The sequence below is a fragment of the Camponotus floridanus genome, unplaced genomic scaffold (genome assembly GCF_003227725.1).
Source record: "Camponotus floridanus strain SB8 unplaced genomic scaffold, Cflo_v7.5 scaffold2, whole genome shotgun sequence".
NCBI lineage: Eukaryota > Metazoa > Arthropoda > Insecta > Hymenoptera > Formicidae > Camponotus > Camponotus floridanus.
In genome coordinates, this window is record NW_020229325.1 from 2,631,588 (window position 1) to 2,658,855 (window position 27,268).

Here is a 27,268-nt window from a genome sequence, read left to right on the forward strand (position 1 = left end):
CTGTACCGTGAGAGATGGGACGAGAGTCTCGATTCGAGTGCACATTTGCAGAATGGCGGCAGTGGTACTTATCGGAGAGTCCGGCGTCATCGGCGCGACAATTAGCGAAGTTTAATCGCCGCTCGGTCAACCGTAATTAAGGATCCTCTCTCTCTTTCTCTCTCGCTCCCGTTCTCTCTTTCTCTAGCGAGTGCGACAAAAAGGGAAATATGCGATTTAAAGCCGAAACTTGAAGGGCAAAAAGGGCCGCGTCGCCGATGTACTTGCTATGCTCGGTGACATGAGCGGCCGATGACATGCCATAATTGAATCGATGTTTTACGTCGATGAAAAAAATTATCCGTCCGCGAAGCGATAAACGTTCGAGAAGCGAGAGACTAGGAGAATATTCCTACATGGAAAAGTTCTCTTATTTTAAAATTATTGCTCGTCCGGGGGATATCGTCAATTAGAAACTATATGATCGAGATATTTTGCTCGCAAGCGGAGTAGCTCGGAGCTCGTTATTTGACCGAAAGAAGCGGGCAATCTCTCCCTTTAATAAGACACTCGGTAATTTTAATCCCTCAGTCTTCCCCATTCTCTCCCGCTTAATAGAATTTGTAACTCAGGGATTATGCGCAGATATACGGGATGTCTGTAGCCGACCGCGCTTCCGCTTTAGATAGTAGTAAAAGTCAGTAAAAGATATGTAATCTAATATAGCCGATTTAATGAAAACCGTGACTTTTGCACTCGTACTTCGCATAATATTATATTCGATTTTACATGAAATTTAATTATTTAGTTAATTATTTAGTTTCTCATTTAGTAATCTGTCCCCTCCCTCTAGATTTTCTCCCCTTCTGCATATTTTCATAATGAACGGATTATATAATTCGATACAATAACATAAAAAATTCTAACTAAATTTCGATATTGCATTGTCGAAAGAACGCCAACAGTATCGAAATGTTTGAGTGTTACAAATAATTTGCATCTGCCAATTTCGGACATTTATGCAACAAAGCAATGATGAAATTAATTAAATCCAGCGCATGAGATTGCTCCGAGAAGAATGGCGGATGTAAATCGATTTTGATTCCGCGAAATATTAATTGTTCAATTCCGATCAAAAGGACTCCAGACTAAGTGCAATTGATTTAGAGAGGAAGGTAGGGGGTGGGCTCTGATTAAATTTCGTTAATTATCGTTACGATGACGCTTATCTCCGATGGCGAACGAAACCATCTCGTCGTTGCATTTAACCCGACAACGTTCTTAATGGACAAAAAGAGGCGGCAGCCACACCAGCCGCATCAGACAGTCCGGCAAAAAGACTCTATTAAGAGCCATACGCGCTCCGGTGACTCGAATCTTTCTTATCCAATTTTACGGTTGAACGAGCGATCTTGGATATGGAATGTTTCGCGTCGTGTTCCTCATAACGCCGGCTAATATTGTAAGAAAGAAATTGTCGTATATATCTGTCAAATAATCTAATAGTTACACGATTTATAGCAATAAATAATTTATATCATTATTTTTCGTTGTGTACTATTACCTTTCTGAGATTCCCTTATGTAAATTTTAAATTAAAATTATGCCGAAGCATTAATTGCAGCTACATCGATAGATACTATTCGCGAGTAGATTCGTTTGTGTAGTCAAACGATGAAGTCACAAAGCGCGCGAAGTCTCGGCGTCTCACGCAAGCTTAACTCACGAGCTTTTTGTCATTCCTCTCGCAGCTTTTCGCGAATGAACGAGAATCGGGTAATGCGATCTGTTCATTCATGCGATTTCTCTGGGCGTTGAATCGTCGACGCGACGCAAATTTTCGTCGTAACAATTAATTATATAATAATCGGCGTGAGTTGAAGAAGACCGAGAAACAATAGCGATTTCGAGTTACAATACCAGCAAAGTCCTACTAGTTTACCCAGGTATCTAGCTCTTGCGAAGAGAGAGAGAGAGAGAGAGAGAAAGAGAGAGAGAGAGAGAGAGAACTAGAAATTTGAATTTCGACTTGAAAGGACCTCGAGACAAGAACAGAGATCCTTACCAAGGGAGGATGGCCGGGTCCTTATCTCCTCGCTGGCCCACCGATCTGCAACAATGAAGAGAGAACAATGAAGAGAAGTGTACGGTTGGTGTTTCATTTAAATTATTATTACAGTGTAAGTCTTATCGTGAATGAAAATTCCGCAAATATGTGCGCGATATCATTACAGCGACAATTTACATCGATGTTTGAGGAGCACGAGGAGCTCGCTATAAACTTTCTCCTTGAATAATACAATTTTGCGTCGGCATAATATTTGCGAAACATCGCAGCTCCTTTACCGAAGATACTGCTACGACAATAACGGAATATCCGGACGAAAGGATCACCGCGCGGAGACATTAATCCTTTGTGCGAGGCGTATCGCGGCAAAGTTGGCAAAGAGTAACAGGCGGAAATAAGCGATCCCTGTCACGAGGTGCGCGCAGAACAGAAGGAATACCTATAAGTCGACGCTGAAAGAATTAACCGGGGACGCAGCCATTTAAGCAGCGAGTTGTTTCGAGCAAACTTCTATAAGCTTTGCGCTAACTAGAGAAACAGGGCTTACAAACTGCAATGCTTGTGACTTCTGTTGACCTGGGTCTTCAGCAGCGAAGCGGAATATTGCCATCGCAATCGTGACATGATAATCAATCATTTGATTCTATTTACGCTCACAATCTCTCTATGCACTCGTTTATTTCAAACGCTTTCAGCGACTACTGGAATGTTCTCATTCATTTATATTGTTTCAAAAATTTAAATTTTCAGCTAAAAAATACAAGAATATAGGAATAAAGATTCTAGTGAATAGAAAAATAAAATACTTTGTAACAGCGTATGAAAAATTTTTCCCCGGAGGAGATTTCCCAAAAATTTATTTTTTATTACCAGCTACATCTAAATTTATGGAGGGAGAGTTTCGAGTTTTACTGTAAAAAAGTTCATTTCAAATAGAAATTCTAGAAAAAATATCAAAAGTAACAAATGTAAAAATAAATAATATTTATTTCAATATCTTGTGCTATTTATCTCAACTTGCTTTTATATCACTAAAAATATATATTTTTCCCTAAAAAACATTATATATTTCTATTTGCGTAACTATTTGTGTAAAAAGAACTTTTGCCAGAGAAAATTTTCAAAAATTTATTTTTCACTACTAGACACATTTAAATTTAGAAGTTGAAAATTTTTACTGGAAAAATTTTGTTTTTTTTACAACTGGAAGAGGAAAATATAAATTTTTTTAGAAATCCATCAAAAATAATAGCTAGGTGTAAAGATGAGAAATGTGTAAAGATAAAAATGCTTATATTTGTTTTAATACATTTTGTGATTTTTCATCTTCATTTCATCATTAAAAATATATACTTTTTACAAAAAACAAACCATTATTTATTTATTTGTTTAAATAAAATTTTACACAATGTGAATAATCTTATTTTTCGATTCACTGGACTTTTATAAAGCTTTAAAAGTCTAGAATAGACGGCTAAAAGCTTAATCAATGAACGTTCCAATTTGTATTGAAAATTGAAGCATTAAGATTGTGTGAAGAAGAAGATTTTCTATTTAAATTGTAGCATTAAGATTGTGAAGAAGAAATTTATATTTAATTTTATATTTAATTTTATATTTATTTTATATTTAAAATTTTATATTTAAAAATCAGGTTATTGCAGTTTTTTGTTTAAATTCCATAATGCAATATACCTTTCAATTTTCGCTTGTTTTTCCTGCAAGCGCGCCATTTTTCCGCATCGATTGTACGAGTAATTAAAACTACATTGAGTTTGAAAATTCTATTCCAAATGAACTATACCACAAAAACATTCAAACAAAAATTCACAAAAACACACACAAGTCAACTGTCAATAACGCTTGTGTAAGTTCTGCATAAAAATACCCAGGGTCTCCTGAGTGTTTTTATGCAGAACTTACACATACAGGGGAGATTTCTCGCGGTTTCGTCGCAATTCAATCCTTTCCGCTGGCCAGAGACAGCAAGTCAGCGAAGAAAGGAGCGCGATATCGAGGTCACGTGCACTTCAGCCAAAACCGATTTCGCGATCGCGCGAAAAGACGAAGAAAGGGGTGAGAGTTGAAACGAGGGACGGGGGAAGGAAAGAGGGGTTCGTCCGGTATTCAACCGGAGAAGTAGAATATGACGGTTAAAAGCCTCGCGTAGGTCTGCAAGTTTCTGACGACGACGATACTTACGAGCGATTTGAGATTTAAGGTTGACTTGACGCCATTCATCGCTAAAAGCCTCGTATCTGCGCGGCTGTCGGTTTTAATGATTAATACAGCTCGCGTCCCTGAAGGATTAAGCCGTAGTAAATAAGCGACTCGGGTGACTTTAAGCTCATAAAGAGAAAGAGAGATTGACTGGAGCTTTATTGAAGTGAGAGAAAAAGAAAGAGAGAAAGAGGAAGTCGCGAAAGGATGAAAGGATTACTGAATCGAGTTACATTTTTACGTCAACCTAAATTTCGCTTCCAAATCACGGATGTTAAGACGTCGCGACGTCAAAGGTCGGCGAGATGAGGCATTTATACCGAGAAAGCTAGAAGAAAACAGCGAGAAAAGTCCGTGAATTCAAGCGTAATCAACCCCGATTGCGCCAGTCATTTAACATTGAAAATTAAAGGATTCTCGCGAATTAAGAATCCGAGAGGAGTCTTCTCCGAAAGCAGGGGGCTGTTGAAATCGAGAATTCGCGGAGGCGAGAAACTGGCGCATCCACCCGCACAATTTTGCCTTAGCCGAAGTTTTCGCGAATAACGAACGCCAATTTTTCCCTCCTACGAACCTACAATTTCGCCCTCGCTCCCATTTTCTTCGCTCTATTACAGAAGAATGATCTAAATTAGCTGCGAAAGAGAACTACGGAGGAGAATCGACAGAGAATTTTGCGGAGTTACGCGATGAAAACGCAACTCTACGCAACTATTTCTTATATTCTTCCTCTTGATTACTCGATTATATTCTCGTTTTTAGAACGTTATCCTAACTGAACTGAAAACCCGGCCATTTCAGACGCTCTAACGTCGCTCTGTCTCCTGAGGCATCCTGATAACAACATGCCGGGCATCGGGCGAAAAGAGAAAGAGAAAAAAATAAAAATAGAAGACGCGGCTTTTGTTCGGCCGCGCGATGAGTCCGAACAATTCTCGTCCGCAGCGCTTAATCGCGACGTCCATTTTACAGAAACCAGAGAAGAGAAAGGCAAGAGAGAGAGAGGAGAGGAGAGGAGGAGAGAAAAAACGCGGTGGAAGGTAAGGAAAAAAAGAAAAGGAAAATAATTGCGAACGAAGCGACGGGGATCACCGAACTTGGAGTTCGAAAGAATCGAGCGATCCCGCTCCTTTGTCCGACAGGACGATGCTCCTTCCTTCGCCGCGGTATTGTTCATAATCCCCGACTCTCCTCGGAAGCTCTACCCCGTCGACTTTTTTCACCGATCGCCAATTGTGCGATTGGACTGCATTTCGCGCGTCGGCAACTGAGGCGGATTTAATCCACCTCGCCGGAATCCTGTCGCGAACACCTGCCAATCCGTCTCGCATTTCGTTAATTAATCTCTCTAATTATTCGCTCGGCGGTATGCAGGATAGTCGTGTTATTATCGGGAACTGGTCGTTTACGATGATGACGTGACTAATAAGACCCCGCGGCAAAATCGAAACTTCCGCATATCTTTAAATAAATAAAAATCAAATACACATGCGTATTAACGTCGTATTAACATCCTGGTGAACAGCTTTCTCATACATCGAGTCGCTCATTTATATTGACAATCATACACTGAGAAAAATCGTTTGATGTATCAACAAGACGTATATGATTGAAAGCATTTTGGTTAAATCAAACAAGAATTTCTAGTTATCATGATAAGACTCGATTTTTTATAACTAGAACGTTTAATAGATTTTACTATAAGGATTTGGTTAGTACAATATTTTCTGGTTGGATCTATAAAATTTCTTGTTACATTAATTTCTTTGCTTGCTAGGCGGCGAGCCACTCTTAACTTAACTCGTATTCAATATTTGCCATGAAATATATATAAAGAACTAGTATTAACATTAAATCCAAAGTATATTTTTTTTTCTCTTGGAGCAGTAGTGCCAGAAAGAGGACGCTAGCTCTCTGATTGTGTGTGTTTGAGCTGCATCCTCTTCTTGCATCACTGTTTATCAATTTAATTTATAACAAATTAAACTTAAAATAATTTATTCAATAATCTTGATTGAATTTATGCAATAATCGTGTTGGAATTCAGAATATTAAACAGACTTTTGAGATCAGATGGAAAAAATTTTAGACGATTTGATGCTGGCAAGTTTAGTATTATTAACCAGAAAATTTGGTAAATTTAGTAAATAATAACAGGAAGAAATTAATCGGATTCATCTGATAATTCTTACAAGAATTCTGGTTCGTCCATTTTCCAACAGACATACTGGTTGAATCTACCAAAATTCTAATTAATGCAACCAGATTTTTTTCTCAGTGTATATATAATACATCTATTAATCATATATGTAATATATATATATATATATATATATATATATATAATACATATAATATACATATAAATAATAATATAAATATACATATAAATATATATAATATAAATATACATATAATATATAATATAAATATAATATAATATAAATATATATATAATATAAATATACATATAATATATATAATATATATATTATATATACATGCATACATTGTGCATATATATGTATAATATATACAGGTATACATGTATATACATATATACATGTCCAAGTCATCTTCCGTCATTTTTCAAAGACAGATTCCTGGGATCATCTGAAGACGATTTTTCCTCAATGAAAATGTCGAGGCACTAATAATTTTCGAATTATAAGTGATTGGAAATAAGGGGTTTTTCGTAAACTAAGCTTTGTAGAAATAAAATATTAACAAAACCACATTCTTTGATTAATTTTAAATAGAGTTTACTTTAGTTGAGTTTTAATTTAAGACTTAATTGCAAAGATATATGATGACAAAAATCGGGAATATGCAAAAAATGATGGTTTTCATTGACATTTTCACTGAGGAAAAATCGTCTTCAAATGATCCCATGATCAAAGATGACGGAAGATAACTGGGACACCCTGTGTATATATATATATATATATATATATATATATATATATATATACACATGAATACGCATCTATATTAATACACTACTAATTAAATTGATTAACGTAATTATATGCAATAAGCAAAAGAGACAGACACGCAACTAATTAACTGAATTGATATGCGCTTTCTCATGGAAATACGAATAGATTTTTCGAGGGTTTTTTCTTACTAATGAAACAGGAACTATTTTCATAATTGTGATGCAAATGCAGGTGGCGGCAGCGCTTATTTCTGTTCAACGGTTAATTGGTTTACAGCGGTTTACTGCAAACTTATTCAACGGCGACAACTATTAATTAATATATTCTTGTCACGCGCGTTACGTTTTACGTCACGTTGCGACCGAGGGGAAGAGATAAAGTTTCTTTTATCCAATTCAGGGCCGAATAATCTTCGGCAAGATCAACATTTATATTTTCTGATAAATAAATCCCGAAAGAGCACCAAACGAGTTTGAATCCGTTAATTAGATCACAACGATAAACTCTCAACGCGGAGATAAACTCTTAATTAATTAATTAAAAGGACTGCCCCCTCCCCTCCCGGCGCGTGGTGTGAGGAGATCTGCCCTGGTTACTTTCTTTCAAAGTTTCTGCCGGGGCCGAAATCACTTAAACGAAGATTATTTGCTCGTTTGCAGTTGATAAAGCGGCTCACATTTTCCAAACATTCCCGAGTAATCAATGTAATTGCATCGAACATCGAAATCGATTTAATTGTTAGATTGTTAACGTTAAAGTGTAAATAGAGCATACATTATATACACGTGGAGCAATTTTCGCGTTTCCCGTACTTTATCCTCCGCTAAGCTAACGATTATTAACAAACATTTCAAGCAACGAATAAATTGATAAAGCGGCATTAAAAAGCTATATCAGAATTATGTAACAATATTATACAACGTAGAATTAAATAATAATTACGTAAATATAAAATATAATTCACGTAAGGAATAATTTACACAATAAATTAATAAACATATCGAGCACAAAAATAAAAAAAAATATTAATTATTCAACGTTCGTCGTTTATATTTGCAGGGAATAAAACGGAATGTTTATTTTGTCAATTAATTCTGAGCGAATTACTCATTAATACAGGAAAGTGCATATTGCGGATGTCAAATCAACATTGTTCGCTGTTTTCATCGTTTTATTCGCTTAGGCTGTAATTATGAGATGCGGAACAAAGCGGTAATTACGAGCTTCTTATTTATCATTCACGTCACAATGAAGGAAAGTTTATCTGAGATACGGTAGATGAGCTATTAATAATTTTCCGGAAACGTCAGCGTGGAGTGCAACGAACAATTTACATTGCGCCACTCGCGAGAAACGTAGAAATAATTGCGGTGGAAGCTCCCGATCTAGAAAGCGATTTCTTATTCTTTATCTCTTGCATCTACATTATTTATCGGTAAATTATCTGTATATCAAATACAATATGTTATTTTTGATGTTATATTTTTTTAATAATAATTTAGAGAGGAAGAGAGAGAGAGAGGGGTGTCGCCTGAAGCTGGAGATCGCGCAATCGACTGTCTTTCTATCGAAATGATGGCGCTAATTTTCGCGCGATAATCGCGGCGACGAATTAACGGACCCGCCTGCTCGTCAATTACCGTAATTAATCGGCGATTGATTAATCGTGACACGTGGAATAACGCGTCCCGATATCCGAGCGCGTCGATTGTCCAAGCGATTAATCGAGCCGCCGAATTTCCTCCTACGAGGCGATAATTTATTTACCCGACGGGGCTCGTTAATAAATTAAGACCGGCGGGAAAAGCTTAATGAAACGTCTCGCGATGTCGTCAGAAGAATTACGAGCTTCCTACCGTGCGGAGAGACCGCAAAAAGGATTCCAGGACGGGCGCGGGAACCCCGTGGGACCTCGAAGGACGGGACACGTCCGTGTGGTGTCTTTCCAAGAAAGAAATAATCAATCTTGCTGCGTATGTGTGTGTATGTGTGAAAAATAATTAATTTTCCAAAAAAAAATAATAAGAAAAACATTCTTCTCGGCGAAAAATAATCTCCAAGATATTCTCTCGAAAACACCTAGCCGTCTAGATATCAGGCGTTTTAGCTTTGGCGCGCGTCACGATACAAGAGCCAATAAATTCTAACTATCTCGAGATAGTTTCCCCGCAATGCCTCCTTCCATAATGCTCGCGCCGAACTACCATTGGCTGCTGTTTATTCTTTAGCCGACCAAGCGAGCGCGTTTTTTTGCGAACGAGCGGGAATATTTTCCCTCCAGGACGCGGAACCATTGTTTTGAGCGGCGACCGTGGAAAAGGGAAAAGTGGAAAAAGACATAACGAACAGACGCGACCGAAGAAAATGGATCGACCGGTCATTTCGCCCCCTCCCATTTTCCTTCCTCCATCCTGCCGTCGTCGCTGTTAGAGGACGAAAGGATATGTATAGCTCTTTTTCGGATAACTGCTTCTATGGAAAAGGATGGGCGAGCAGCTCGGCTCGTTCCTTTTTTAAGGATCCCCCGCTCCCTTTCGCCTTTCGTATCGATGCATTATGCGTTCGATGGCGGTAATTCGGAAAGTAGGGAAAAAGGGATGAAAGGAGGAGCAGCGTATACCAGATGGAAATTTATTTCCTTCGACATCAGGCTAGTGTAATTCGGCGAATCGGAAATATCGATTTTTTTGCGAAATAGAGATTTTTTTTTTTTTACTCGGGCGAAATTATTTACAGGCCGGCATTAAAACGCTTCTGCGGCCATCCATCGAAAAGTAATGCGAAAAAATATGTCCCGAAATGTAGTCGTACGTCGAAAATGCTGAATATAAAAGTAAGTCGTTAAATTAAACCCTCTCGAGTGCGATTGGATATTTCAATATCCGAAATGAAACATAAATTATCGATACAATTTATTTACAACGCCCGCGTATATTTCGAGGGCGTCGTGTTCTAAGAGCTGCATTTTGCACGGTGCATATCTGCGAAAAGCTTTCGTCTCCTCATTTTAGTGACCCCGTTATGAGAAATTAAAAGCCCGCAATATATATTATAGTAAACATGATTACAAGCTTCGTGCTGCAGCAGCCTCACAATTTCATGAACGTGCATTAATAATGTCCTGGCCGCTGGAACTACTGTACCCTCCTGGCACTAATTCCGTATTTTTATTATGAAATCCGTCGTACCGTATGTTGTGCCGCGCATTTACCACAGGCATCAACGACAGCGGCAACCGTTGGGAAAATGTGTGGCGGGTCTTTCGATGCACTGGCCCGCAGAGTGCACTCTGTATCTTTACCAGCTCTATTCTCTTCTTCCCTCATCTCTCTCCCTTTTAGTACATCTCTCTCCGTCTATCTTTCTCCCTTTTAGTGCATCTCTCTCTCGCGCGCGACGCGATTTAATTTAAGTTTAATGCGAGCCCGCGCACGTGGTCACGTACGCTCAACAATGGCGAGAGGCTTGGTATCCAAGTAGAGAAACGCATCAGCGAAATTCACGCCAACGCTTCTCGAAAGCGTCCAGCATCGTAACTGAATCTACCGGGTGTCTCAAAGTGTTGATAAGAGAAAAAGAAATTATTCCCGGGCATTTTTCCCTTTCAAGTCGACATTTTACCGTAATATAAATTGCTAAATTCAATACATCTCGGTATCTTTGTTAACGCGAGACTCAAAATTGATCAAAAAGATTATATAAGTAACGCAGGGAAACGCGTTTTCCAGGAAGAAAAAAATAATGATATCGATAGCTGGTGGAAAAGAAAACAAAAAAGTCCTGATAATCGCCATTCGATATACGGGATATTCCCTTAACGCTCCGTAGAATCCATCCAAATCGACGGCTACCAGTTTAAGCGAGGCGCCCCCGATCGACGTCGCGATATAGTGAGCATGTGAGGCACGTACGCCCCATGATAGCGCCGAATAAATATCCAGCTTGAGAGATATTGGCGATTGGCGATCGTGGAATCGGCTATTTTCACGATCATGAGCGGCGGAAATTTAAGTCGAATTTTGCGAGCGCACCATTTATATTTGTTACGCGAAAATAACTTGCGGTATCGGTTATAGCAATAACTCTCCTCGAGCAAAATGTGCGCTCCGTTATTTCTCGCAATTATCCGTATTGTAGATAAACAACAACAAATATTACACAAAGAGGTTATACATACGATTGTGCGAAAGCACAATCCGAGAGGATTTCTCGGTTTGGTTTTTCATCTCTCACGATCCTGAAGGGACTGATTACATTTTCGAGATTTGGCCTTTATATCCTCGAGACTGATAGAGTGCCATTTCCAAATTATTCGCTCATCAAATTTTATCAGTACTGCCGCCGCCGTGCGCGATTATCGTATATTCTGCGGTTGAAAAGTTTTTCGGGGGAGAAAAAAGTGGCTTTTATCGTTCCGCGTCGCCGGGACGGACGTCGCGAGATAATCACCTCGCGCGAAAATCGCGCTAATCCGCGCGATGGAAAACTCGCTGACGCGCAGAACGCGATTTTATACCGCGAACGGTAACGCGGCTCTCAAAGCTCCGGACAGGAAGCTTTTTCGGTAATTTGAAAAACATCGTTTTCGAGAGCTTGCAAAAAATCTCCAGCTCGTAAACTAAAAGCTATTCGAAATATTAACCCCCTTCTTCCCCTCCCTCTGATTTTGATAAAGTTCTCGTAATCCCGAGTGAATTATCAAAACCTTTCTCACCGGTGTTTTTATAAAACTCAGTTTCAAACTCAGTTTAATAGGATTATATTTTATACATTTCATATAGCAAATAAAAAAGCTATTCTTTATTAAAAAATACAGCGCATCGGCACAAAATATTAATCCCGATATGCTGAGTCTGGACGTTAATCTTGATTAAACGTTGATATTAAACAAAATTGTGATTTCTCTTGATTTATTATGGCATAATATTTACGCGTCTCGCGCGTTATTTTTCTCCCTCTTTTCGGTGTATTTTACTTTCGCAGGACAAGTATTCAAGCTAAATCTACTTAGAGAGCTGCGCACCAAGCACACGAAATGACTAACCAACTTTCCCTCACAATGCGTCCTCCTCCGTCAGACACCACCGAGTCGCTTCCTACTCTTTTATTTCCAACACGTCGTTGCAATAGCGATCCGGTGCGCGATCCGATCCACTTGCAGCGTTCGGTTGCACCGTTATTCAATTCATCGTCGGATTCAATTACCTCCGCGTGCGGTAACCGTGAGTAGAGAGGCATTTCCCGTGCACACCCACACACGCCCACACACATCCCACACACGTATGCGCGCCGCAATAATCTCGCTGTAAAACTCGGCCACGTGACCTAGATCAACATCCACCTAGTTTTCAACTTTGCCCACTAATAGTCGCGATCTCCCTTCGATCGGCATCATTTCGTAATATATCGAAGCTTCATGCTTTTCCTTCCATATATATATATATATATATATATATATATATATATATATATATACAAGAGATAGAGAGAAAGAAAGTATCTTATAAAAATATTTATAAAGTTCCCTCGCGTTCGTGTCTAAATGACCCTGATATCCTTTGGTAACTTTTATCCGTGGCTCTCGTTATCTCAATAAACGCGAAACCTCATTATCGTTACATTAAAGACCGTTCGAGCTCGCATCGATGTTGATTCTATTCTTTTGCAAGAGAACGGTATCGCGAATCTTTCTACCCGAGTTTCGCAAACGTCGCTATAATTCACCGCTCTTTATAGATGTGTATCTTTGAGAGAGAGAAGAGTGCTCGGACTTATCGCGACTTATTGCGGCTCTACATGTGGATTGCGCTCGTTCGCGATGCTCGACGCAAAGTACGCAGAATCGCCAATGCTTTCGGGAAAACAATCTCTGAGCGACAGTCAACAATGGGTATTTACTTTGACTATCGTGGGGCTACCGCTCGCACGTACACTCATGCCGAGTGCCGCTCGACCGAGGCTGCCAATTCTTTTTTTTTTTTTTTCACCGCAACTCCACCCCCAAACGCTCCATCAATCACCGGTAATGGCAGCTCCTCGGTTTTTATCCGCGCGTGTATACACGCCGGCCCATACACGAAGCCGGCGATCGATATATATGGTATATAGAATTTATTCCCCATCGGGAATTTATTCTTCGGATTCCAAGTCGATCTTTCCTTCCGGAAGGAAGGGTTTCGAGAGCGGCCGTACATTACGCGATCCTTTTTTCTCCCCCCGCATTCCGTCTGCGCACCGAGGTTTTACATAAATTTAGGAAACATAATAAAATGTAAAAATAAAAGACGAAAGATTTCGAGGGATTTTCCCTCCGTGGGATGATTTCTGCTTGATTGTGATTTATCAATTTGTCGCTTTACGCGAGTCAAGCCTCCTAAGGAAGCCTCGTCCGAATCGATTAAAACGGAAGCATCATTTATTTGAGAATTAAGTCTGCAAAGAGAGTTCTGAAGCATAATTAATTTTCACGAGATGAAAAATTTCACAGGAATTTACGAGGTCTTTGTAGTATCTCCTCTTGTCTGCTAAGACTTGATAAATTGAAAAATTTTGGGGGAAGGCGATGATCGATTACTTTTTAAGATATCTAGTCTCTCTCTCTCACTCTCTCTCTCTCTCTCTCTCTCTCTCTCTCTCTCTCTCTCTCTCTCTCTCTCGCTCGTGAAAGATTATTAGTTTCAGTGTCGATATGAAAATAAAAACTCTTCTCTCGATAAGCTGTATTTCCACTCTCTGCCTAATAAAAATAATAATCAAAAATTGGCGTTCGGTTTCGCTCCTATAAAAATCATCTACGGTCGGTTACATTGATAACGCATTTTCGAGGGAGAGTAAATTAAGCGTAGAATTAAATTTCTGCGCGATTTTCGCAATTGCAGCGAATTAGAGGGAGAGAAAGAGGGAGAGAGAGACAAACGGATACCCGAGGGAACCGGAATCGCTCGATTCGTTCATGCATCGAATGGGCCGCGGTCGTCAAAATGCATGGGCGAGATAGTCCCCGACAATATGGCAGAACAAAACAGGCCGCTCGATGTCGCGCGTCACGAACGCGGGAAAAGGAAGTCCCGAGTGGAGTTTGACAGCCGATCCGTGAAACCCGCGATATATATGTCCAACATTACCGACTTTCCCGCTCCTTGTACTCGTCGACAGGGAAATAGATGGATTGCATGAAAGGAGACGGGAAAAGAGGGAGAACGAGGAAAAGTATTATAAAAAAAAGAGAGAGAAAAAGCTGGTATAGAGATGGAGTAAAAAGCAGAATGGAGCGGAAAAAGAAACAGAAGCAAATAGAACAGATGGACAAATAGAAATATCCACTAGAGCAAAGTAGAATAAATGTTGAAAAATAAAAGGAGGAAGAAATAGAAAGAGGAGGATGAGGATTTTATTACCCGCTTCGCGGGAAATAAATCCTTTCGGATGTATAGTACATACATACTCATATCGAGAAATATGCAACAAGAAAATTTACATAAATGAGCAGCGTATGTGCATTACATGAATATACGATACTTGGTTACAACTTAATAAGCTCGGAGATTTTCAGATTTGAATTCAAAGATAAAATGCGAAGAAAAGAGATGGAAAATTCATACCAAGATTTCGCTGACAAGGGGAAACATTGAAAAACACAAAAATAAAAACTATGATTCCATCAATTTTTCCTCTCTCTCTCTCTCTCTCTCTCTCTCTCTCTCTTTCTCTCTCTCTTTCTTATTGTCGACATAAGGAAGCGCAAAAAAAATTAAAGCAGTTCGTTGCGCGGAAAGCAAAAGAAAGGTAAAGGAAACGAGACGACCGTAAGAAGCGGCAATGGGATTGAAAGGATTCGATAAATCTCAACTACGAGGGCACATCGGGACTGGCCGTGGCGTAATCCGATGTAGCTACACATGTGGAAATGACGTTGGCATATAGGGTGGCAGAACGTGTATACACGCGCAGGCTTCGCGACCTGCGGACACGAGTCACTCGGCGTTGCTCTCCAACTTTGTTTGGCGCAATTGCGGGGGCGCTTTGATGACGAATCGATGCACATCGCGAGCTAGCCTACGCTGTTGCTTCTGTATGTGTGCGCGTGTATATGTGCTCCAATGAGACGAAACGACACGGATGCAATAACGTGACCGAAATGGCGAGAGAGAACGTCGTTGAGCAACTTGGCTGTCGTCGTTTCGCAGGATTATCGTGTAATGTTTGTTCGACCTGGAAATCAATGAATTATCTTATATGGGATTATATGCACTTTATATAGATATATAAAGAGGATCTCGAAATAATTTCGCGCGATATACGGCAAGAAAGGTTCTTCTTTTCCTTTTTTGTGAAATCTGTATTAAATTTATACATTTGAAAGCAAATTGGAGTGAATGATACTCCTTGGAAACTATTCCGATAAAAAATACAAATGTAATAGCGTTACGTAAGAAAAGATAAGATTTTCCGAGCAATCGCGATTTAAAAGTCATTTCGTCGCGACTATCAACTAAGGCGATTCCCTTTTAAAGCCTCGTCTTCGATTAATACGCGATCTTAAGATTTAAATAACGACGATGAAGAGAATTTTCCAATCCTTTTAACATTTTATTACGCGTGGAGGCGATTTCGAATATCGCTGATCATTTAACACTTAATTATTCGGACGGTGACTTTGTGTGTTCGCCAATTAGTTTTATTTATGTGCGATATTTACCCAATTATCTCAATGATCGACCGATCGAGCGCAAATTTCGTTTCGAGGCTTACCGGGCAAATGCACGATTATGGATTTTGCATTTATTTGGCCTGAATCGTTTATCATCGTCAGCGCGGATGCACGATTTTTGAAGCTTAACAATATTATCGACGTATCATCGGATTCGTGAAAGCGCCAGTATAATACATTATACACTGAAATGCATTGGCATTAGACTCGAATGCTTGTGCAGTTTTGCGATTAAATACTGCAAATATACGATTCATTGAAGATATCAAAATTTCGTTTATAATATCAGAAATATTTTTTTCATTCTAAGAGAAAGAGAAAGAGAGAGAGAGAGAGAAAGGGAGAGAAGGACAAAAGGGTTCCTTCTTGTTTGCATTTTTTATCCTATATGATAAAAAAATTTGAAAATATTATTAAAGTCAGAAAAATTTTCATATGCAATTTAATGCATGAAGTTTTCACATATGCATCTCACTTGAATATCTTAAACTTTTATTCAAATGTTAAATTGTTAAATATAATGTGTTTTTCTTTCGAACTCATCTCAGTTTCTAGTTATTACATAATTCAACGAAAACAAGACAATTCATAATTTTTTTTATATTGAATATGATTCCGATTTTTGCGTTACATCACAATTTTGAAAAATTCGCAGTTAAAGTTGCCAGAATAATATTAATATATTTTGTCATATAACTATGATTTGTAATGCGTCGTAAAAATTTTATCTAACAATCTAAATTACATAAATATATTGTTAGGATTTTTAGATTTCAAAAAAAATTTATTGTCGATGTATGTTATTATATATTTATGATTAAAAATAAGATCTATTGGAGAGTAAAAAAAAAGTTGCGAAAAGAAAAAAAAATGCGAATTAAATTATTTAAATCTCTTAAATAGTTTTCAATTATATGTATTCAAATTAAAGAGATTTTTAGATTACTGAATATAACCCCCCCCCCCTCCCCAAATCTTAAAATTGATAAATTATGTGTGTGAATTTTTGCAAAAGTCTAAACATATTTTAATCTTGACATCCATGTTAATTCCGCCATTTTAACCATTTTGTCAATTTTGATATCAGATATTCAACAATCTGAAAAATCTTTAAATTTAAATAAACATAATTACAAATTATTTAATAGATTCATAATGAATTGCAATCTTTTCACAAAAAATCCCGCATTTAATCATGAATATTTTATTAATCATAATTGACAATAGATTTCTTTTGAGAGCTGAAAGTTCTATTAATAAACTTAATTTTAATTTACAATATCTGATTTAGAATTTCTCCAATATGTTGTATATCGTAATTATAATATAACAATATATTATGTATTGTAACTAAATAATAATATAACAAAATATATACATCAAAATAACCTCGTTTTGCACTTTGAAAGTTTCTCAAAATTAAACATAGATCATCAAAGAACAGAAATATGGAAAATAATTTACTCTTGTATGTTTTGTTTTTTTGTTAAACTCTATTATTAATTAATTTATTTTTATCAATTTAAATTCTTCCCCCATATTTATCGTGCGGTTTACTATTGCGCTTATATAATGTGCGCATAAAACTGATCGAAAACTGAATAATGGACGCGCTCTCGATAGCGTATCGATATCGCCGGATATGCAAATCTACGATAATCCAAATAGTAAATCACTGGAACTGGCTCAATAGTTTGTAATTGTATTATTGCTCCTCGACAGTTATAGCCAGATTTACAAGCCGAAGAGAGGGGTCCGTCAACAAGCTGGTAATGATGCTACATGGTCGTTAATAATCGTCCACTTGTAATAATAATTTACTAAACGATCGATCATTTACACTCGGAGGGAGATCTATAGCGATCCTTTTCTACCCGTTTATTTAGCGTCGAAATTGTCTCTATTTAAATTATATATCCTTTTTGTTCTCCAAAATCCGTCGCATTATAGTCCTAAAATTCCATAAAGCGTAATTAAAACGGCACCGATGTATGAGAATAATTAATATGTTTATAATGCAACACTGAAATGATACACCAAATTTATTTACGCTGCAATGCAATTTAGTAAACAGAAGCGGAGATACGCGTGGTAAAATCTCCTGTATGAATATGTTGTATATTTTGGAGATCATTTTGACAGTCCTGCAATTTTTATTTATTCGTCGGAAGAGTGCAATGTGTTTTAGATTTTAATATTTTAATCTAAATTACATGGAGCGACTGTGCATTTATTTGCTGTCAGTAGACTTCTTTATGCTTCTTTATTTACTATATTTCGAGTCTCTCTCTCTCCCTCTCTCTCTCTCTCTCTCTTCCCTTCTTTCACTAAAATGTACCTGGATTTGAATTTAACATAATTTGAGGAAATTATGCTCGGAAATCGTGTTCGCCATTTACCCGTAGAAATGGTTGCACACACATATGCGCTTCATGAGCGAGTTACCATAAAATATAAATGCACATACGCGTCAAAGCTGCTTTCCCGTCGACAATTCAAGATTTAATATCGCGCGATTGCTGATTAAACAATTTCAAAAAATTGTGAGAGAAATCTTTGAACATTTATTAATAACTTCATTGTAATATATTGTAAAATTTTTCTGCAAAATGAAGGATAGGACGCGTCGCGTTGTTTCATTTCGTTTACGTGTCGTGCGTCGAGTTTGAAAAATTCATATGCATGCCATTTAGAGAGAAAAAGAGAGAGAGAGAGAGAGAGAGAGAGAGAGAAAGAGAGAGAGAGAGATTTGAATAATATAAAATTTTAATCGGGAAACTGGAATAACGTAACGAGAAGCCCTTAAACGGTGCATCGTAACTGGTTTATTAAGTGCAACGTACGTAGCTGGTTACGAAACCGACTGGCATCGACTGGCAACTTAATTGCTGGTTACCAGCTACCGCTCGCGAAAACCGTCGGTTTCTAGGGAAATTCGCGAGAAAATAAGTACAATGAGATCTCGGCGCGCCTTTAATGCTCTTCCACTCTATATAGGGATCATTACTTCCGGTTGGAAGAGCCACTAGAGATATATTTTATTTCTCGATAAAAGTCAGGCAGAACGGCATTCGTCGAGGATCGAACCGCGAAATTTCTACGAAACGATTGCAACTCAGTCCTTCTATGTATCTGATTGTAAATCTCTTTTATAAGGGCGCATTGCAATCTACTTCACGTCTAAAGTTGTTTCGTAGTATATATCGTTACATATTGCAAAATTCTAAAATACAATATTTTTAATTCTTCGTGCATATTTGAGTGTATTACATTTGAGTGTATAATTAATTAAATTTCAACCGTGGAAAAAACAGAATTTAAATTAATAAAATGTCAAACCTCCGTATATTTGGATTCATTTTATTCTCTCTTTTTTTTTTCTATTTGTCAGAAGGATAATTGAGAGAATTGAAATATCCGATTAATTCATAAAGCTTTAATATCATTAAGAAAAAAATTGTTTCTTTAAATCACACCTGTTAATAACAGATTTCTCTTCAAAGTTTCCGAGAGATGTCCCCGCGTCCCTTTCAACCCTTATCTTTGCTTTTGCGCGACCGCGAACGTAGAATGGATCGTGTTTGAGAGCGTTAAGTTAATATTTACATTTGCCTAGGATAGAGAAGCCATACACGACGGATATTACACGCTCGATCAGCGTAACACTGATACAGAGCGAACTCGATAACACTATTCTGCCGACGGCGAAATAAACTAATTAGCTCTCTGACAGCAGCGTTTTCGGGTATTTCGATATCCCGACCACAAATTTCCCAACAACCTCCGCATATTATTGACAGAGATGACGGTATATAAAATCGCAAAAGGAAGAGAGAGAAATAACGAGATCACGAACTTTACCCTCGATTATTCACCTAGAAAAAAACATGTCCGTTTCTTTTTTTTTTTTTTTTACCGACGAATATATCAGCGGAACGACGGTTCGTCGAATTTCTCCTCCGGGGGTGGCGAAGAAATTTAGATATTTAACTTCGTTCGCCGTACGGCACGAGTTTCCCATCCAATGCGGGACTTAAATTATCCCGGGTCCCTCGGGAGCCCGGAGCGAAAAAGGATCGGATAGGTTAGCCGATGTGCCGCAAGCGTCCTCGGGGGTGGCACTAAATTAGATAATGAAGCAGACATTCTCCCCTCCCTCTTCCCGCCTCTCCTCTCCCACCGCTATCTAGCACGGGCCTGCTCGACTATGCGGACTGTGCCGGCTGAAGTGTATCACTTCTGATAATCCGCCTTGCTTAACTCAATAAAAGCGGCGTCGCAAAGTGTCGGAAAGTCTGCAGGGCTCCTGTAGATTAAGAGCTTACCGGGCTTCTCATTACTTCCGCTAGCTACAATCATCGTACTCTATTAATGGCTCGTGTTAAAAATACGAGGAAATTCATCGATATTTTGTAATTTTAAAATATATATTAAATATGAATGAAATGTATATTAAATATATATTAAATATTATATTAAAAGGATGCGACGCGACATATCGTAATATTTCGTCATTAATTAGCGGGGGGGGGGGAGGACAGAGCGCGGAATTATTTGGCGCACAAAGAAATATATCGAACGAAGTTTACGGTGCCGAGTGAAAGGTTTATTACGATGTAAATTATATTATTAAGCAAATTACCAGGGAGACGCAAACGTCGGAACCGCGCGAGCGAAGCGAGGCGCGAGAGAGCGCGCGTCAACTTCTAACAACATTACAGCTACGAAATTCGTAATTAGGGGCGGACAAAAGCAGAAAATTGAACGCGCCCGGCGTGCATCGTTCGCGCAAAGGCGGAAATCCTCTTACCGAACTACACATCGGCGGAAAGATGGCGGTTTCTCTCGCTCTTCTCGCAATTTCTCCCGCGTCGCATAAGTTTCGCGACGATCCCGGTCGCCGTCGTAGACCGAGAAAGGGAGAGATCGCTATTCGGTATTCTCCACCTTGGAATTGTCTTTACCTGGGAATTATGCTCTCGCTCCTCCCATCTCCGCTTATCTAATAATACCTTCGGAAAACTCACGGAAATATCGTTTCGTTAATTATCGCCTCTACCGAGTTCGCTCGCTCCGATAGCGAAGCGGAAAAAGATTAGAATGACGTTATTAAGTAGCTCGGGGCGTAAAAACAGGTCGGGGAGATGATGTGTTTCGAGGCGAGGGGAGACGCTTTCATCTTTCGGCTCAATGACCGCGACCCCAATGTTTTCGCCGTGAAGCTCGCATTTATTCCGCGACATTGACCCCTCGAAGCGCCTCATCACTCTTGATACGGAGGCACGACAGTCTTTGTCGCATCGGGACGTGATAAAAAAAGTATCACGAAATATATAATTTATATTTTATATCGTCTCGCGCGCACACACACACACACACGTACGTGTGTCCCGAACTTTCACTCGAGAAGCGGAGCGCGTTGTGTGTGTGTACTTTTTAAATAATTAATTTTCTTTCCCCCAAAATTCGAGGAAGGATACATAAACACACTCGTTCCTTGCGCCCTTCGTCCCTACGGCACCCACGCAATGACCGCGATAAATATGAGGTAACTTCCGACAGCCACGACCGCAAAATGGCTCGGCCAGAGCTTAGAGGATGGCGCCCAAGAAGAAGAAGTGTTATTGTCTTCGTGGGAATTAGCGGCGACTTAATGCCGGGAATTTTCACCCCGCGACCGACTTGTTTCACCCTCGTACGGGTCGATCTTTCGCGTTTCTCCAGGCATGTCACGTAACAACGTCGGGGTAAATCCGAGAGCGACCCATCGCTGTTGTTGGCGAGGAAATTTCGCGGTTCGCATAAATTTTTTATGCACAACCCTCGGAGAGACGATTGAAGCCTCTTGTCGTAAAGCGACTTGCGAAAAAACTGAAAATGTCGAGAGAGAATTGCTGACGGCTTCGTAAAAATCTGTCCATTTACTGAATAAATTTAAAAGTATCGGCAAAATACTAATCGAGACTTGGGGAGGCATGTATCATTAGCATTCGTTACAATGTCGCGAAATTAAGTCACCATTAAGCCTTTACTTTCGAGATGGGGAATTAACCTTGAGACTTTGAGGATAATCTTTTAAGAAGCTCTAGAGTCTCTAAGAGCCTCTTTGTTAACTAATAATACAGAAATGAATAAAGATTACCCGTCTTCGACGACATAAAGACGCGCCTCATTAACGTCGGCTATAAACTCATCAACGTCATCTCGAGGAACCAAAGGGGTATCTCGACATTTCGAAATTGGCTTGTCATTCGGCTATTCATCGTCCAGCGACACATGTCCAATCACACGTGTCGGAGCACCGTCCCTCTTTCCGAAAAGATGACTCGGCACAGTAACGTCACGGACGATGGATGCGAGATGATAATCGAGGCATCTCAAAAGTATCCGCTCGATCAGCGGAATCGCGATGCGAGATCGATCGCTTGAAATTTCTGCCCGCAGAGGGAGAAAGGAAATTACATGCCGAAGAACACCTGCCTCTCCATCTGGATTATTCCCCGCAGAAGGCGCGCATGGAAATTGGAGTAATTTAAAAATGAGAGGGCTTACACGCAGACCGTCCTTCTCTCTACCCCTACCTCGAGCGAGCAAGAATATATTCAAATTAAATTTTAATCTTTAATGCGCTTTAAATTCTCCACCATTTTGATATTTAAATATTTAATTGTGCTCTCGGTTCTCCTCTAAGAGGTATCAGGTATTTCACATTTCCATTTCAACATTAAATATCCCCCGCTGGTATACACCTACCGTCACGCGTCACCCTGTCTCCGAACAACGGGAATTAAATACCGACGTCGAGCGATATTAGGCGCTCGCAATTTCTTTGTAATATCTTCATTAGCATAATTTCTTTATCATAATACACCTCCCCTATCCATCCATCTATTCATCCATCCACTTTGCCGGAGTTAAGCTCGACACGCACGTAAAACCCGCCGCAACACTGTCGATGCTCGCGCATACACGCGAGGGTGTTGTGAGACCCTCTGCTCCCTCCTCATCCATCCCCTCCCCCCCCTCTGGGACGCGTGCACTTGATATCTATGCATGAGTCGACGCACACGTGTGACACGCTCGAGCGTATCCCTACGACACGTGAGCGCAGCGTGATCACACAGCGATGGGAAACGTTGTGTAAGTGGGTGTGGGTGTTTGGGCGCGCGTATATATCTATGAAAGGGGTAGTTAGCCGGTGCTCGATGGTTGGGCGGATCGGGGGTGCCGCTTCCAGCAGTAGTGGTAGATGGTAGTAGTGTGGTGGCCCGGGATCGATCCAGGGACCATGGCATCATCCTCCAGCCCTCAACGACTGACTCAACCTGGCCCTTCTCATCCCCCGAGGCTTCGGGAGGGCAGCCACCTTTCCCTCTCCCTCTTCCTCCCTCTCTCTCTCTCTCTCTCTCTCTCGCTCTCTCTTTCTCGTTTCCCCAACCCGTGATCGCCTTATGGAGTGCTTCTCTCTATCAGTCTGCACAAATAAAGCCTGCATACGGAGCGTGAGGGTATGCAAAGGGCTCAAACGGGCCTGTGGCACTGTGGAAATGGAAAAGAATGACTTCAAAGGACGCTTAAGGGGATGTCGTGTCCCGAAGAAGGCGAAATGGGAATCTACGAGAGTTCTACGTAGTTTCGAAACTAGTCAAGTAAAGTTCTTTGTCCATCTGGGCTCGATCGTTTCGGTGAATTAATATGCAATATATATATATGTATCATCAGTAATATACATGATATTTTATATAAAATAAAAACTTGCAGATTTTTAGAATTTTTTTTTTTTCAAAAGACGCTTGTTTCAATCGATTGATCTTCAACGCAAACATTCGTCGAATTGAAGACCATTGTTGCTTTACTAATCAATCTATACATGCACGTGTAAAATAAAAAAGAGGAATTTATATCGATGTAAATCCTTTTATTGTCGACGGCAGAGGGCTATGTTCGTGCAATTTCTCGATTAGAATATCAAAAGCTTCAATTGCTAGATGTACAAGCAGTCGGATGCAACTTGCCGAGTGCAAAATATATAAATATTAGCGAGAAGGAAAAGAAAAATGTCGGAGTAAACAATAATCTCAAGGTACACTTCCATGATAAAATTGAAGGCAATCTTTTTTCAGGATTAATGTCTCGAGCGGTGAAAAAGATGTTGAAATACCTACGATGGTCGATGGTTGGTTAGCCACGCTGCCATTTCCTTCGACCGTCGTTTGCCGGAAAACCCTCTCTCCTTCTCTCTCTCTCTCTCTCTCTCTCTCTCTCTCTCTCTCTCTCTCTCTCTCTCTCTCTCTCTCTCTCTCTCTCTCTCTCTCTCTCACTGTCTCTCTCTCTCTCTTTCTCTATGTGAACGAACGAGGCGTGAGAGCGGCAGGCCTCTCGATCCGACGGGAAAGCTCTCTCGTCAAAATCCTCGCCGACGCGAGCGGATTCGAGCAAACCGACTCAGCCAATAAAAGAACCGTTGCGAACGGATTCGACGGTTTCCCGATATGTAATTTCCCGCGACGCGCAAAAAGAGAAGACAAAAAGAAAAGAGGAAAGAAAAAGAGCAAGAAAGAAAGCCGAGGAAACATTTCCGCCGTTTATTCCGGCGAGTGACCTCACAAATGAGGCAATCGCGCGGGCTTAAGCGACACGAGTCGAGTCTATCGCATTTCGAACGTATCGAGTGCTTTAAAGCTGCAAATGATAAAAAAAAACGGAATCCGAGATATAAATCGAAGTGGCAAAAAAAGGAAACCACCGAGCACAGAGGGATCGTGGATATATTCGCGTGGATTCGCGCGCTTGCGCGAAGAAAAGCGCCGCGATATCCGGGATAATTCCTTGCACCTCTCGAAAAATGTAAATCCCGATGATGGAGTTAAAAGAATAGAAAATTATTCGTCGTATCGGAGAGGCGCAGCGAGCGATAATGATCGATAGTCGAGGCAGGGTAACGCAATTTGAGGCCGCCCAACGCTAAGAGGCCGACAACCTAACACATGTTGTAGGCAAGAAACGTTCGCCTGCGCGAGACTCTAATGGCCATCCGCTGGTTATCGTTCCCGGATCAAGAACTAATGCGATTGCCGCGAAACAGCGGGCGTAATAGTCGGAAAGTAATAGTACATAGTTCGACATTGTCGAACGTTTATCGGCTTTAGCCACGAGAGTGGTTTCCGAGCCGTTAAAATAATTGCGCGCGGGAAAGGGGAGACGTTTTTCAGAGCGAATTTTCGCGGCCGATTAGAGCCGGGAACGTGCAATATCCTCTCGAGGAATCTAAATCAAGCCGTTGCGTGGCGGCAATCTCGCCGACCGGGTTAATGCGCGATTTGCGTGGAAACGAAACGCGATACGTCGCGTTTAAGCTCGAGCCCGGAGGTGGCGGGGGGGGAGAGGTCTGAGTCTACACCCTAGTCCCTTGCGGGAATATCAAGGAACCACGCAAGTAGTTTCGAGTAAAGGATTCCGACCTACTACCACTTCCTCTTCGTCAGACCGTTTTCCCGGAATGCCATTTTATGGCAACTCGCCGTCGTGACGTGAATCTGAAAGGCGGCTGCGCCGAACGTCGAGTTTCGTGCACGCTTTGGGTCGTAATCCTTGCAATATCGATCGTGACAAATTCGACATTTATTTATTTATCGCGTGACATATTTCTACCTAACTCAAATGGAACATTTAATTAAGCGTACAACACGACGACTCCTCAATTGATATCGGTACGCCCGACCGGGTCGTCTGGTGCTCTCTAGATACCCTGTGGCTGAAACTTGACGTAGGGTACACACACATACACACATCCGCACGTGCCCGACGTAACCGCGAACTTTCCCGTCAGTCTTCGTGGGAACTTTCGCGTGCGTTCAAGCTTCTCTTCCACCTCCGCAAAAGCTTAAATAATGGGTTTCTGCATGACAGCTGATTAATAATTGAAGGATTATCGAACGATTATCTCGGTGGCGCAAAATGAAAATGTATATTCGCCAACAAACAAAGATAAAGGAACATCAAAGCGCTGGCAAACGAGAGAGACACGTTCTTTAATCACCAACTTTGCGTTTAATCATCACTCCTGATGATAAGTAAAATTCGCTGATCGAGCTCGAGTAATCCTTTTCTGAAAAATGCTGACGCGCTTCGTGTCATCAACACGCAAGCTCGCCTCTTCGCTTCGAATCTGTTCTTTTCCAATTGCATTAGAATTTTGTTCTCCAACAATTTGATTAAGATTGATAAATTAAAAACAATGTCAAATAATAATAAAATAAAATAATGTCAAATGAAGAAATGTTAAATAAAATATGTAGGTTGAAATTTCTTTAAAAATAATATCGTATATAGAGAAAAAAATTCGAAGTATTTATGTTTGAAAAAAAATGACTTTGTTAAAGGATTAGATGGAATATCAGTGGAACTCACGTAGGAGAATCCGTCGGACAGTATATCCATTACATCCCAAAATTCGAGTTATCTCTCGTGAATTGCAGCGAAACTTACGAGTCGAGAGTGCGGTTCTAGTAGTTTATACCGAGATGCGGCAAGCCAGTGGCAACTCTCATTACGCCTTACAAACAGTATCCTGAACTTATGGCTGATTAGGACAAATGGAAACGGGGCTTTCTCGGCGGACCGCGCGAAACGCGTTTTATGACGTTGCTGCGTCGAGTCGGCCTCGTTACGGCAGGATAACGAACGTTGGCCACGTGGCAGCTCCTCGCCAGGAGGAACGCCGGTTGCTAGGTAACGTGGAGCTGCTGTATCTCCCCGTGGGAGTCCTCGTACGTCTTTTAGGATTACCGCCTCATTACCGCGCGATTAAAGATCCCGCCTACCTGCGAAATTTCTTCCTCGTCCTCGTTCCTTCGGAGGACATTGTAAAACGAGCGGATGCCTTATTTCGACACCGCTGCGACGTGGTAGGCCACGATGATATTGCGCTCGATTATCATCTAATTAGAGTGCGACGACAACGTCGTCGTCGTTCGAGCTCGCAGGCACGAGGAAGAGGAAAAGGAATTCCCCCCTCCTTCCCTCCTGGCCTTCCTCCCTCCACCCGTCTCAGATAAGAAAGACTTTATGGGTTGGTACGACGGCGGTGTCACTGGGGGCAGGATGCAGCTCGTAAAAGCGCTCGTTAAGGTCTACACCGTGATTACGCGCATCCCCTTCTGCCCTCACCGACGTTTTCAAGACTGATCTTCATCGAGGGGGATTTCCCGTAATCGGATAAGCGATTAATTCCCGTTCCGTAAACGAGAGCCCTGGGTATCGTTGATTTTTAACGTCCCGCGAACGCGAGAGGAAACGCGTTCCCGTTCTCAGCTCTTCGGAGAATTTTCTGAATTTCAAGTAACGTTTCGA

At 40.4% G+C, this 27,268-nt stretch overlaps 1 protein-coding gene across 3 annotated transcripts in view; it reads right to left on the reverse strand.

Moving 5' to 3' along the window:
* Positions 1-27,268, reverse strand: part of LOC105255027 (leucine-rich repeat-containing protein 24) — a 123,177-nt gene that overhangs the window by 38,489 nt on the left and 57,420 nt on the right. For all 3 annotated transcript variants that reach the window (XM_025408090.1, XM_025408088.1, XM_025408089.1), the window contains exon 2: positions 2,045-2,089. The gene's annotated coding sequence lies outside the window, so the exon portion shown is untranslated. The remainder of the gene's footprint in view (positions 1-2,044; positions 2,090-27,268) is intronic.